This window comes from Xiphophorus hellerii, chromosome 19 (genome assembly GCF_003331165.1).
Source record: "Xiphophorus hellerii strain 12219 chromosome 19, Xiphophorus_hellerii-4.1, whole genome shotgun sequence".
In the NCBI taxonomy this organism is placed as follows: domain Eukaryota; kingdom Metazoa; phylum Chordata; class Actinopteri; order Cyprinodontiformes; family Poeciliidae; genus Xiphophorus; species Xiphophorus hellerii.
In genome coordinates this window covers 15,323,052-15,336,851 of record NC_045690.1, presented here as the reverse complement: position 1 = coordinate 15,336,851, position 13,800 = coordinate 15,323,052, and the positions used below count along the sequence as shown (strand labels likewise).

Below are 13,800 nucleotides of genomic sequence, written 5' to 3'. Positions count from 1 at the left end.
AAGCTCCAGGGATGTACCGGAAGGTCCAAGGTTCTGACCTGGCCTCCAAACTCCCCAGATCCCCAACCAATTAAGTACCAGCAGTTTGGACTGAGCATGCCTGATCCACAGTGGCCTAAATAGGCCGGACAAAACTGAAAGAATATACCATAGAGCATCTTCAATAATACACAACATGCTCAGAAGCTTCACTTCTTAACAGCAACGGTGACCCATACCATATCAGACATGCATGTTTATTTTGACAGACACTTGCATATTATAAAAATAATAATGCAAGCTCAATACAATCTTTAGCTTTAATTAGCATAATTTTGATTATGGGAAGCAGACCTCCCATAATCAAAATTATGGGAGGTCTGCAGCTAGTTAACAACAGCTAGTTAGTACAATAGTTGAACTCAGCCCAGTTTGGAGAATCAGCAAGAATTTCAAACACCTAAGTTAAGCAACCAGCTATTCAGAGCTAGGGCAATTCCAAAGTAGGAAAGCAAAGAAAGTCTGTGTGCACTATACTTATTTTCCACTCCGTGTCTGTAAATAATGTAGAAGCATCTCCCAGTCTCTTGACAATTCAAAAAAGGCATAAAATGACAATTACATATACGATAATGGAATTTTACATATTTTAAGTGCTTGCATTAAAGGCAATAGGACTTGTTTTGTTTCTTTTAGACATTCCACTTCATTTGCCCAAAAGGCTTTTCCAATTGTTATAATAGGTTAGAAGCTTCAGACTGTTAAACAATCACAGTAACCGGACTGTCAAGATCATTGATGGAGCTATTAGGGTCACTACTACTTTTTGTGGCCTACTAGGGGTCATTTGTGCTTAAATGTTAGTCTACCACCACAGCTATTCAAGTCTAAATTTACAGTCTCATAACATGTTGCTCAAGCATAAATCTCTCGAACACTGAAGGCCCCGACATACCTCATCCAAAGCCAAACAGGTGATGTGCAGTCATGTGGTTTTGACATGTTCGTTGCACACACCTTTTGCACAATGGCGCTGACCACCTGGGCGACATCCCTCCAGCTTAAATATACGCCACTACCCGCACAAGTTCCCTCTATGCATTCTGTTTTAATTTTAGGAAATGGTCACAGACAGTCCCACACTTTTCTGCAGACAGCCTCCTCCATCAACAAATGTTATAATTGCAGTCCAGGCGTTATTAATCATTCATCAGTCATATTGTAGGATATTTATTTAGTGAAGAATCGCAAAAATTTACATAATTCCTGGTCGCTTCACAGAAATGTTCCTCAAAGTTATTTGTGTCTTAATAGTGATTGCCTCTATGAACAGAATGACTAAATTTTCTGGCACTTCGCATGAAGTATGTTAAGGCCCTAATGTTAGTGTCCACAGTCTACATCATTAAATAAATATGATTTTTTTTCAAAAAGGTTACATGAATGACTAGGAGTTCTTGAGCTATTTGAAAACTGAATGTGTATAATAGTACTCTGGACCAATTTGATGGTTGAATAACCTAACTGATTAAAAACAATAAATACCCTTGTTTTTAAACTCATATGTTTATTTATTCAATAATTTAGCGGCAAGACATTTTTGAATTGAAAATGTTGCTTATTTTGCGGATATATAGCTTTTGATTAAAATGCGACTAGTTGCAGTACCTGCACTGAATTCGATAAAAACATTTACTGATAAATATTGATATGCATAAATGTTCCCATGGAACCAAAAGCAGGAAAAACGGTTAAAAAGGCAAATAATTCCTCAGGAGACACTATGGTAGGCCTTCGTCAGATCCACAAAACACGTAAACATGACAACCAAACCCCAAACCTTCGGAACCGTCTAGCAAGGTGAAGGATCTAGTCCACTGTTCCACAGCATGAACAAAATCCACATTCCTTCTCCTTATCTGAGATGCAACCGTCAATCCGAGGAAACTTTCTGAAAAGCTTAGAGCAATTTTTCCCAAAGAGTCTGAGAAATTTGATCCCTTGAAACGGGAACTCACTTACCAGCCCCTAAGCTAAAGATCTAAATCACCACTCGGTATTATTCTTTGGTGGTGTTGTGGCTAAACCTATTTTAATTTAATCTAACTCTCTTAAAGTTAAGTTTTAAGAAGGCTTTTACTGTCACAAAATGTTATCAATAATTTATTTGGTGCCAACAAATCTGCAGCATTCTCTGTTGGGAGATGTATCTTTGAACCTGAGTCTTTGAACCTGAGTACAATCTTTGTCGTTCCTTAGATTTACACACAAAAAATGCCTAGTTTTTAGTTATTTCAAGATGCATTAATAAAATGTTGAATTTCATTTATTTCTTTTCATGTTGTTTACATCTGAGGACTTTGAAGGCAAAATGGAGACAGTCCAGAAAATATTTGAGTCACAACTCGTCTGTGATGTTAATGTTTACACATAAAAAGGTTCAGCTTTAGCCTCATTGCTTTAGGGGGACCATAGGCACATCTGAATGGCTAAAGCAAAGCATATTGATTAAATATAGCAGCCAAAGAGTGAGCGTCAGGGAGGAGGAGTGAGTAGACAACCTCCAAAAATCAATTTATGGATCCATGTTGGCGGCTACCTGCTTTTTTTGACAAGGCAGGATTCTCAGATAAACATCTTGCATGCACTGAAATCAGACATCCAATATTGTAAGCACACCTTAAAACTAACTGTAACTGTCAAAGCTCTTATTAGTCTTGTTCTACATTTTTATCAAAGTCAGGATTTATCATCAGTCTTTAACATCCTAGATATAAATTTTTTGATCATTGATAACTTATTCCATAGCAATGATATTTTTTTTGTTTTTTGTTTTTATGGATTTCTGCTCTTTCCTGCCAATATAATAGTATAGATAATTCAGTGAAAGCAAAAAAACAGGTGAATTAATCTTACCACTAGCACACCAATCTTTCTCTCTCGTTCTCTGCATCATCTCATCAGCTTAGAACATAATGTGAATATGACTTTGGTCTTGCATTTCCATTAATGACTAATTCTGGAGCATGTTCAGTGACATCAAAGTTAAAAAGTAATAATACATTAGAATCAAGTGTTCACTAGTTGAAATGATCTCAAGTCAAACTTCAAGAGGATGTTGCTACAGTTGCCACAAGTGGAAAGTAGAAACCATCTGCTGCTCCTCAAAGCATAACTGCTAGCAGACAGTTGCTCTGTAGCAAAACAGTTTGTGTTAAAACAAAGGCAAGCACATTGGAGAAGCAATTGTTGCTATCCACCAACAATTGGGTAGGAATTGTTGGTGGATAACTCATGTGACTCTTATACCAAAGAAATGAAACTGGGTCATAAACAGCAAATCTTTTGCAGAATACCCTGAAACAAATCAAGGTGATGCAAGGGCCCAATCAAAATATAGATTTTAATACAATAAAAAATGCTTTTGTGTACCTTAAGACAGGGTTTCCGAACCCTGTTCCACAAGGCACACTGCACTTCATTTTTGTGATGTTTCCCTGCTTTACTACGTCTGATTCAGCAAACACCTGTCAATTGAAATCACTTAGGCTGAAGCAGGGAAACACGTAAAGCATGCAGGGCAGTGTGCCTTAAGGACACACTGCCTCAAGAGAGCCACCTCTACGTTGCTACCTCTACTGTAGCAATGTCGTAAAAAAGAATATGAGAGGCTGATTTAGTCATAGAACAAATGACAGTTGCAAGGTATTGCAGATAAAGGTGGCTCTACAGGCTGTAGACTTGTGAGGTGTACCTAATTTTTTTGGATGATGATATGCTCTTGTCTGTCATTTCAGGTGTGTACTTATTAAAGTGCTTATTTTTGCTGGAAAAATGTTTCAGAGGATGAAAAAAAGGATCTTTCTGGGACAGGCTACTGATGCAACATAGGGCAATGTTAACAAATTCAACCTAAGGGTTTCTGTCTGCCTTGCATGATACTGAAATGAAGTCAAAACAGCTGAGCAAGTGAAGACAGGAAGACAGGTGAAGAATGATGCTGTGCAGAAGAGGAAGAAAAAGTTTAGCAAATAGACAACAGGATTATGGATGTGTTCCTGCAGGTGAGATTTCCATAGACGGCATCACAAAAGCCGTTCTCTCTCTGAGTAAGACCAAGTTCTGCATTCAGACTTTCCACAGCGAGAAAAACACATCAGACAAAAGCACATGGCTGCAAAAGACTGGCTCTGCAGCCTTTTAAATAGCATTAGTTCAGCTCCACAGGTTTGTCACACCAAATTGTATGAAAAGTTGTGTGGATTCAGTGCAGACCAATTCCCCTCTTGCTCTTCCTCAAAAATTGCGCATCGGGTGTGTGCAGCAGAGCGTCAGGAGTGGCCTAGTTTTTTCGGGTGTTTCATATCTGAAGGGCTTTGCTGGAGGGGGAGTTTCATCTCCGGACTAAAATTGATTAATTATTATCCGGTGAAATCACATAATGAAAGCACAAAGCAATTTAAAAGCTAATAAGCAATTAAATCAGAGAAATAGACATGATTATGTATTCATCTGCGTTATTCTGCTAAAAAGGATTCAATGCCTCCAAGTAAAACTGGGCTTGTGATTTCTCTATCCCCCCAAAAAAAGAAAAAAAAACATTTACTTCAGAACAGGAAGAAAAACATAATGTATATTGTTACCTTTTGATCAAGTAATGTGTAATGAGAAAACATTGTGTAGGAGTGATTGCAAAATACCTGCACCATGTACTCTATAATCCACAATGATTTAAAGAGAGGCTTGTTTGATTACAACAGTGGATTACTTTAAACTACAAAATGTCAAAAAGGTGTGAGAAATGCAAGATGTGTAAAATGAAATCAAAACAAGAATCTCTATCACTGCCTCCAGGACATGACATGCTCTGTGCATGTCATGGTTTGTGGTGGCAAAGGACTGGAGCTCTAACAGGATATATGCAGACGAATAGAAGATTTCATATTTCAATAAAATTAAATAATCTCTCAAGGTTAACACAGGAACCAGTGATGACAAAGAAGAAGGCTAACAGAAGTGAGCCTTTGTCTTTGACGAGAAGTGAAAAGAAAACCAATGAGAACTGCTTATTCTGTGAAAGTTAAGAATCAAGGCTTTTGGGTGACTTTAAAAAATGATTTTAAATGAAATTTCTTTGTTTAATACATACTGTCATATTCTTAAGAAATGGACTAATGTAAGCTAACTGGAAATAATTGTTTTATAGCAAATCTCCTTGCAAATTAGTTAGTATATGTAAAAGTAAGAACAAAGTGATTTTCATTTTTAAAAAAGTGGCTACGAAGTGCCATAATGTGCTTGATTAAAGATATTTGACTTGCAGTGACTTTTAAAACTACTAAGACACCTTTGTGGAAACAAACATAAACTGAAAAGGGCAATGAACAGTAAAATTTGAATGTACAAATGCTCTTTTTAAAAGAACACATTTTGCTCTGATTGGACTGAATTTCTTAAAATGGAGCTCAGCATCTCCATTGAAAATCGTTAGAAGGAACACTGAAAAGATCAGAGCATTTTCCATGGCGCCACTGAAGCAGAACAAGCCTCTGAGTCTGATATGGATACCCTAATAAGTTGATTTCTATAGCATGTAAGGCGACAGTGGGAAATCTCAAAGCAAAACCATGAAAAGGCTTAAAAGCCTCATGTATTGAGTGGATGACAAGCTCATTAAATGAAGAAATAAATCAAACCATAATTAAGAGAATGAGTATGTATGTATCTTAATACTCCAAATTGAGTTTCTGAGCAGCAGTCTATTTGGTTTGACATGCGTGTAAAATACCTTGGTAGTTTTGTTGTTAACAAGGTAAGTGTTGTGGTATCTTTTTGTGTGTGTGTGTTTTATGCTAGAGGACCTAAATGAGCAAGACACATCAAAAGAAAAGGGGGGGAGGCAACAAGACATAAAAGGGAATCATTAAAAAAATTGTGATTTAAAAGGAGACTTATTCTGTCTTGAGCTGTCCATTAGGTTTTGTGATTTTTAAAAAAATATATATTTTGTTTGTTTGGAAACCAATAAAAACCTGAAATAATACATACAAAAGGGGATTCCTGTAACTTGTCTACTTACTAAGTATTTCAACACATCAAGGAATATGCTGTAAGTTTTTAAAAATGAACTAAATCCTTGGTTAATAAAGGTGGAGGACCAGCAGTACTCTCAGACATATAGGCTAACCAAGCTAAGATATTGTAATGTCTTTCTCACTAAAGCTACTATGAATTAAAGCTGTTATCTATAATCCATAACCTTTCCATTTGTATTGAGTATACTAATGAATGCATATTGGATAAAAAAATGGAAATTTATGTAACATATGGAAATGCAACAATAATTAAAATTAACAACAAATTGATACAGTTGGGATCTGTTTATTTTTTAAACCACCTTTATTTGAACCTTTAAAAACAATACTTAGATTTGAGCAACTCACAATTGAGTATTTGATGATTAGTATTTAAAGGGAAAAGTAGGAAAAACTAAACAAATATTAAGTAAAGCACACAAAACCATGAAATTCCTTTAATCACCTCACCTAACATGTCGATCATAATGTACAAGAAAAACGAAGATGGCTCACTATAAATGATTTCAATACTTTGCAGTATTTTTTGCTTCCTCATTGAGGTCCACATAGATTATTGGGAACTAGCTTTGCTACAAATAAGCTAACCAATACGTTGTATAGATATTTTCAAAAATCAAACCGTGTTTTAAACAATTGGAAAAATTTAATCTGATTTTCCTTGAAATTTATTCATGTATTTATTATAAATACAAATATGTAAAAAACTGTCACAATGAGACTCATGTAAAGAAGCTAAATAACAAATTAGCTAGCAGATATGGCTAATTCTCACAAGAATAATACCCATACAATCTTCTTTTAAAAAGTGTTTTAATCTCAAGACGATCTTAAAGATTAAAATATAAAAATTTCTTGAAAATTTTTTCATTTTTGTAAAACATGTGTGAACTATGAAACTAGCTAATAAATTAGTCACATTAGTTTGTCTTTTTGAAGTGTATGTCCACAGTAAAATACCAGATTGGTTTTCCACAAAAGATGAGACTATTTTAAAATGTAGGTATGTTTTGAAAAAAAAAAAAAAAAAATATATATATATATATATATATATATATATATATATATATTTTTTTTTTTTTTATATATATATATATAAAAAATATATATTTTTTTATATATATATATATAAAAAAATATATATATTTTTTTATATATATATATATATATATATTTTTTTTTTTATTTTTTTTATTTAATATAAATCACAATCATTAAATCAATTGCTCAGTTAATTACCATTTAGTTTTTCTGTAAATATATCAGCAAATGGATTCTGAGCAATACTCATTCATTCTCAATCCTATGGTGAATCACTCAACAGCACTTTAAATGTCTAACACTATTAGACGTTTGAAGTGAGTTGTAGCTCACTGAAAACCAATGGTGACAGTATACTGGATGACTAATTCAACACATTTTATATTGTTCTCTGTGAAAGTAGCTCCCATAGCAACTCCAATAGACGGCTCCCTTCTCTGTATGTTTGATCACTATTCTTTCATCTTTTGTGAGCCTGGCGCAGGCACAAAATTGCAGCTTAGTGTGATATATGACATTCCGTCTCAGCAGCGTATGAAAAATAAATTAGATTTCCCTACACCATTTCCTGATCAGCTCTTTCACCCCCCTCATCTCCACCACCAAGGCCCTTCCCTCCTGAATTCACACCTGCCTCTCTTCTTCCGGCCCATGCATGTGAAAGCTCGACTGCAAGACACAAACACAGAGGGTGCATTCGCACCAAGTGTGTCACAGCAGTTTTCAAACTCTAAACCAAATGGCTTCAAATCTTTTAGTTTTATTCTGAATCACCCCATCTATACAGACAGTAGACAAGAGTGATTTTAAAACATTTGCATGCAAGAAAAACCTACAATAATACATCATAACTTAAAAATTGTTCAAATCTTCCTTGAGATCACAATTGTAAGACGCTAAGGATATACACAAACGGCTACAGAGAGATGAATGTGAGAATAACTTTTCATTCTGTCATTCTAGGTGTCTAGAAAATCTGTCCTATTCAGTTCCAGTTGATACACACCGTAAGTTCAGTTTTAGCTCTTTATTTTAAATAAACGTTAAACATGTGAAAGACGAGCTCTACCATCGTAATGGTAAATTCTTCTGCCATTTTAAACTCTGACTTATTTTTAAGAGCTTCTTTGTCACAAGGGAGAAAGAAAGAAATTACTTAAAGAAAAATAAAAAAAATCTTCCTTTATTCCTTGAGGAAATCAAGGAAGACAGGGAAAAGAGGGAAGTTGGACATGAGGTGGTTCCGACAACTTTGATAACAAACCAACTGGTGCACATTAATAAACCTGGATAAACAAACTATCTGGTGTACTGGTGAAGGATACACCCCAAAGGGCCAGACTGCAAATAAATGAAACTGAAAGACATCCTAATGTACAAACCAGAAAAGATTCAGTTTCCCTGAAGGCTACTCAGACAAATTACTCCAACTTTCACAGTCATGCAAAAAAAAAACAAACAAACAAAAAAAAGGAGCATGTGAGAACAAAGCTAGGTGAAAATTTGAAGGTGCAAATTATCTGACTGAAGAATTGCTCCAGCATTGTGAAACCATCTACACAAAATGTGCAAAGTACTTTTATTAAGACGTCAGACTGGTGGAATCACACATTGAAAGGGGGAACTAATTGAAACAATACATGATGGATTTCCCAAGACGTTGCAAAGAGAGGAGTTATTCCTTTATTGAGTGGAAGCTTGTCGGATTTCCTCGCAATGAGTCAAAAATGATTTAACAGGCTTTCAATCAGTGTGCTATCTAAAAATCTTTTTTGGTTTGCTTTTCCCTAAGCATCTGAATCCTCTGTTAGTCGGGGGGAGATTAATAAAAACTTCACACATAAAAGAGCCTTTAATGGAAATTCAATAGGAAAATTAAACTTTATAGGCTACCACACTTCATAGCAGAGCATCTGTATGAAATATCCACATGATTTATATACATATTTTTTTGCCAGACAGTTACATCTATATACTAACATAACACTAAATTTACTTCTTCTACTCTTGTATTCGTCATATTTTTGTGTCAGTAAAACCCCCAAACAACAAGACTCTCTTCCATTGCTGTTCACTCTCACTTGAATCATTATAACCCCCCTGCAGCCTACATTTAAGCATTGATTTGTTTTGATACAGGATTTACTAAGCTCATGAAAAACTTGAATGCAGACAAGAAAAAAAGTTTATTTTGCACATCCTCTATAAATCTAATGAGTTCTCCCCTCTCTCCTCTGGAGAGAACAGGCACAAAGCATCAAAAGAGTCTGCTTACTCTTGATCACATTAAATCCATCATGATGCAAAGTGTGCATGAAGAAAGTAGGACAGCTTTCACCGCAACTCAGAACTGACACTTGCTTTACAACAGAGACATCATCATTAACAGATGAAGCATCGTTCTGAAGCAACAAGACACTCTACCCGCATTCTTCACAATCTGCTGCAGCTGCTGGTTAGCTCAAGATTTCCCAGGAAACTGTCCAATCCAATAAATCTTGGCTCCCATTTAGCTTTAACTGCAAAATTGTAACCTCATCCGACTGTTGGCAGAGACATTTTAAAAAAATGTTTCTTGATTAGAAGACATTTGATGCTGCATCGAAATGTTTATATACAATCAAAAAGGGGTAATTTTTATGATAGTTTTAGGATTTTTTTTAATTTAAACTGTTATTTTTCAGGGATAAAATGTTTTCCCAATATCAGCAATGGAATTTTTTCTTTTTCTACTCCACACAGGGACAACATTGTACACACAGGTTCTCATATATCCATACATCCCTACTGATGTTCAGTCAAATTTCACTTAGAAAGCTGCATGTTTCTTCGCTGAACCCTTCTTGTGATTGTATATTTTGCCAAATTTCTCGGCAGAATTGGTAGAATTCATTCAAATTGAAATGAAAACTGTTTAAGATGTTCAGGAACAGCCCAGAAACCAAAACTCAAACACATCATGCAACTGCTGCTGAAAGAACAGCATCTCTGTTCCCAGTGAACATAGACTTTGACATAGTCCACATTTACACAGTAGGCAAATGCGACCCAAATCCACTTTTTTTAGTCCATATGTGACCTAAATGCAACTTTTTCACGGCAGTCTGAAAGGCCCATTTCCGATCTGTTCACAACACAAAATATACGATTTGTGCCACTTTCATGTGTTGCTAAATTCGATACATATTTGATTGTTTTCAAAGCATTTGTAGTTAGAACGGTCATGTAGCATTTGATCCGAATTTCATGAAATTTATATGAGATGTTCATCATATTTCTACACCGCCATAAGCCAAACATGGTAAATCCAAATGTAAACATGGCTGAAAATTATAATTTTGAACTTGTGAAAGAAGTCTGTGTCACTCAAGTGCATCACATCACATTCCCACCATTCCTGGCTCTGACTGCACATCCAAACAGGCTTATCTATGGAAGTAGCAGTTTGCAATGACCATTCATGGAGCACTATTAGTTTTGCTAGTTTCTCTTTTGACTGGCTTTCTTTGTTATGTTACGATCTAACTATATTGTTGGCTCCTATTCCTAAACAATGTTAAAATCAATACGTAAATGGCTCCATCCATTCTTACTTACATAATCAACCTTGATTTAAATGCAAGTTTTATACTACAGATTGCTTTTATTTTTTTACCTGGAGCTCAATTTGTATTTCAATATATGTGTCTGATGTTTACTTTTGTAGTAACCTTAAGCTTGAAAATGTGTACAAATGCTTTGTCTATTTAAAAAAACAAGGCACTACTGTAGTCCGAAAGTAAAAAAATCGAATTGCCTACAAGCTTAGAATATAGATAGATAGGAAACTTTATTATTTCCTTTTGGATTTCTGCTGAGGAAAATAGTCAAATGTACCTAACAAGAGGTTTGAGTGTACCTGTGTGTTATAGTTCAACAAAAAAAAAAAAAACGGGGAGATGGATTTGACATGTAAATTTGGGATCTATTTCTGAACAATTTGCAAACACTGGACATGATATTTGTAACTAAAAAAGCTATTCTTGGCTGATGTGTGAGTATATTTCAGGTGTGTCTTGCTGAAATTAATGCTCCGTTCTATTTACCTTCGAAGTTGGAACATACCTGAGATGACAGCGTTTCAATTAACACAACAGGAGAAGTCGGGATTTCAACATTGCATCACCCAATAAGAGATTGTTTGCAATATCTCAGACTCTGAAGATTTCACCAGCAGAGTAAAACATTCACTGGAATACTGTAATACATACGAATGTTATTTCCATTGACATTACCAGCCTTGCACTATAAATACCCATATATTAACTTTGCACACATTCAGTTTGTGCTTAGCATATTATTCATTGGAGGGAGAAAAATACATCTTCATTTTTTTTAAGCTCACAGCAGAGTCCATGAAGATATTATCCAAATGTTTTCTTCTGAAACCGAACAGAAATAATGATGAAAAAATGACTTGTGTTGGGGTAAAAAAAATGGCTGATGTCTCCATGCGAAGTTAGTAAGAAAAACCCCTCTAGCTACAGCCCACAAAGAAAGTCTCAGCTAGAGCAGAGATAAAACATTTACATGCATCGTTACTGTGATCAGTTGGGGGAAAATACTCTGCAAATGGTTAATGAGAAAAAAAGAAATGAGGAATGCTTCATTTAAAAATAATTGTGCTTATAATATGAAAGCATTCACATGTGTTGATAGCCTGGTTAGCTCCTTGAGTTCACGACATCAATGTAATGCAGAAATGAGAAGGATTAAATTATATACAACTTTTACACATTTTTTTGAGACTTTTTGTATCGTCTCTTTAAAAAAAAACTGTGTCCAGACATAATCAAGATTGAAAACACATCATTATTCTAAATCAGTTTACAAGACGCAACAGAAAAAACGTGAAAGAAAAAAAAAAACTAAATCCAATTGCTGCTCCTACAGGTTGTAAGGGGAAGCTCCTCTAAAAGCAGGATTTTTCTGAGTTTGCTGTTTGGAACCAGAGGGAAAGACATTAGCAATTACTTTAGCAAAGCAATTGTTGTTGCCCATCAGTCAAGTGTCATGAGGTCATGTTCAGGCAATTTAAAGTCAATCACTATACACATAGATTATTCCCAACTGAAAAAGTTTCCCAGATGTAGAAATTTCCAGCAAATTCCAAGTAAGGCCATGTAAATCTCAGATTAAGTTCTTGCATTTTCTCTAAGACTAAAAAGGCTTGTTTTTGACTTGGGTTAAGGTTAGCCACTCTGGAACAATGTCATTAGGACAAGAACAAATTAGAGATTTGTGGCAGTAAGAAGCATGCTTTTATAAAACCAAGCACAGTATTTCGACACACACTTCACACAAACTGTCAGGCATGGTGGTGGAGGAGTGATGATTTGATCTTGTTTTGCAGCTGCTGGCATCTTGTAGTCAATAGCTACTTAAACAAATCCTTTTGGAAACTCTTGGATTTAGATGACATCTGTTTTTGAAAGGGAGCTCAGACAAAGGCTCACCTTTGTGTGTTTACAAAAGAACTGTTCTGTTGATAGGTTTGAGTTGAACGTGAGGTTCTCTGTAAACCAAAGTATCCCATAGTTCAGTGTGAAGCCATACGTCTGGCAGCGGAAGCTCAATCCAACTAGACACTGATCCAAATTGAAGAAGAAAATCTACAACAGAAGTTGGAAACTGTACCTGACTGAAATGGTTAGGTTAACTTGAAGAGAGCAATGTAGGAGTTACTATCTGGGAAACCTAAATGAGCTGAAGGAACATTGTAAAACGGTTTCCTTCACAATGAATTAACACTTAAAACAATTATCTCTAGCTGCAATAGGAATTTCAGCTAGTTCATTAAACCACCAACTAAAGGTGGTTGTATGAACTGTTGAATTTCCCACATAGTTTTTTTTTCCATTTTGGCTTAATCTTTGCTTAGTAAATAGTGTGACTTTTTTTTATTTTGTTAACTTCTTCCTCTTGAGAAAAAGCAAGAATAAATCCAGAAACCAGATCAGAAAGTTCCACATTATGACCTTAAGATTCTCAGCTTTTGATACAATAGCGATGTCAGGCTTCACGCTGTGACAAAAGCCAACCTTACCTATATTGTGGTGTATTGTGCCATATGGTCCCTCAGAAAATTCTCCAGGCCACACATTCACTCTCAGAAAGCTGGAGGAACACTCAGCCTACAGAGAGGAGATAAAAGAAAATGGCGCTCAAAGTCTATGTCTCACACATCGCTTTTGCATGAACATGTCTGTGGGAAAGGTGTTAAAAATGAAAAGGTCAAGAGCTGTTCCTTAGCAGGTGAATACTAAATCAGCCTTTATGCATTAACAAATCGCTTGATGTTTTACACATTTGACCTTTGTGACTGTTCATAATTCTTTATTTCTGACACAGTTAGAAAACTATCTCCTCTACATCCTAAACAAAACAGGGGTGATTACATGTCTCCGCCGAGGGCAAATCTCACCGCTAAGCTACAAAACCCTTTAAAAATTCAGACAGCAGAGCTATGATTTGGAGTGAATTATGTGCTTCTCAAACAAAAGCAGGGTGAAAGGAGAGAAAGAGGGGGGTAATATTGCTGTAAGGAAAAATTATTGAAATTTTGCACAGCGGGGTGTTTATGCTGGGCTTTGGCTCCCAAGTGACATTATAATCTCTGCAATGACTTGACGAGCGTTATTTGTCT

The 13,800-nt window shown here is 35.5% G+C and overlaps 1 protein-coding gene across 1 annotated transcript in view; it reads right to left on the bottom strand.

Annotated features, from left to right (window-relative positions):
• The window catches only part of LOC116709132 (leucine-rich repeat and fibronectin type-III domain-containing protein 2), a 171,989-nt gene that overhangs the window by 64,674 nt on the left and 93,515 nt on the right, over positions 1-13,800 (bottom strand). The window contains exon 4 of the mRNA XM_032547485.1: positions 13,201-13,288. The gene's annotated coding sequence lies outside the window, so the exon portion shown is untranslated. The remainder of the gene's footprint in view (positions 1-13,200; positions 13,289-13,800) is intronic.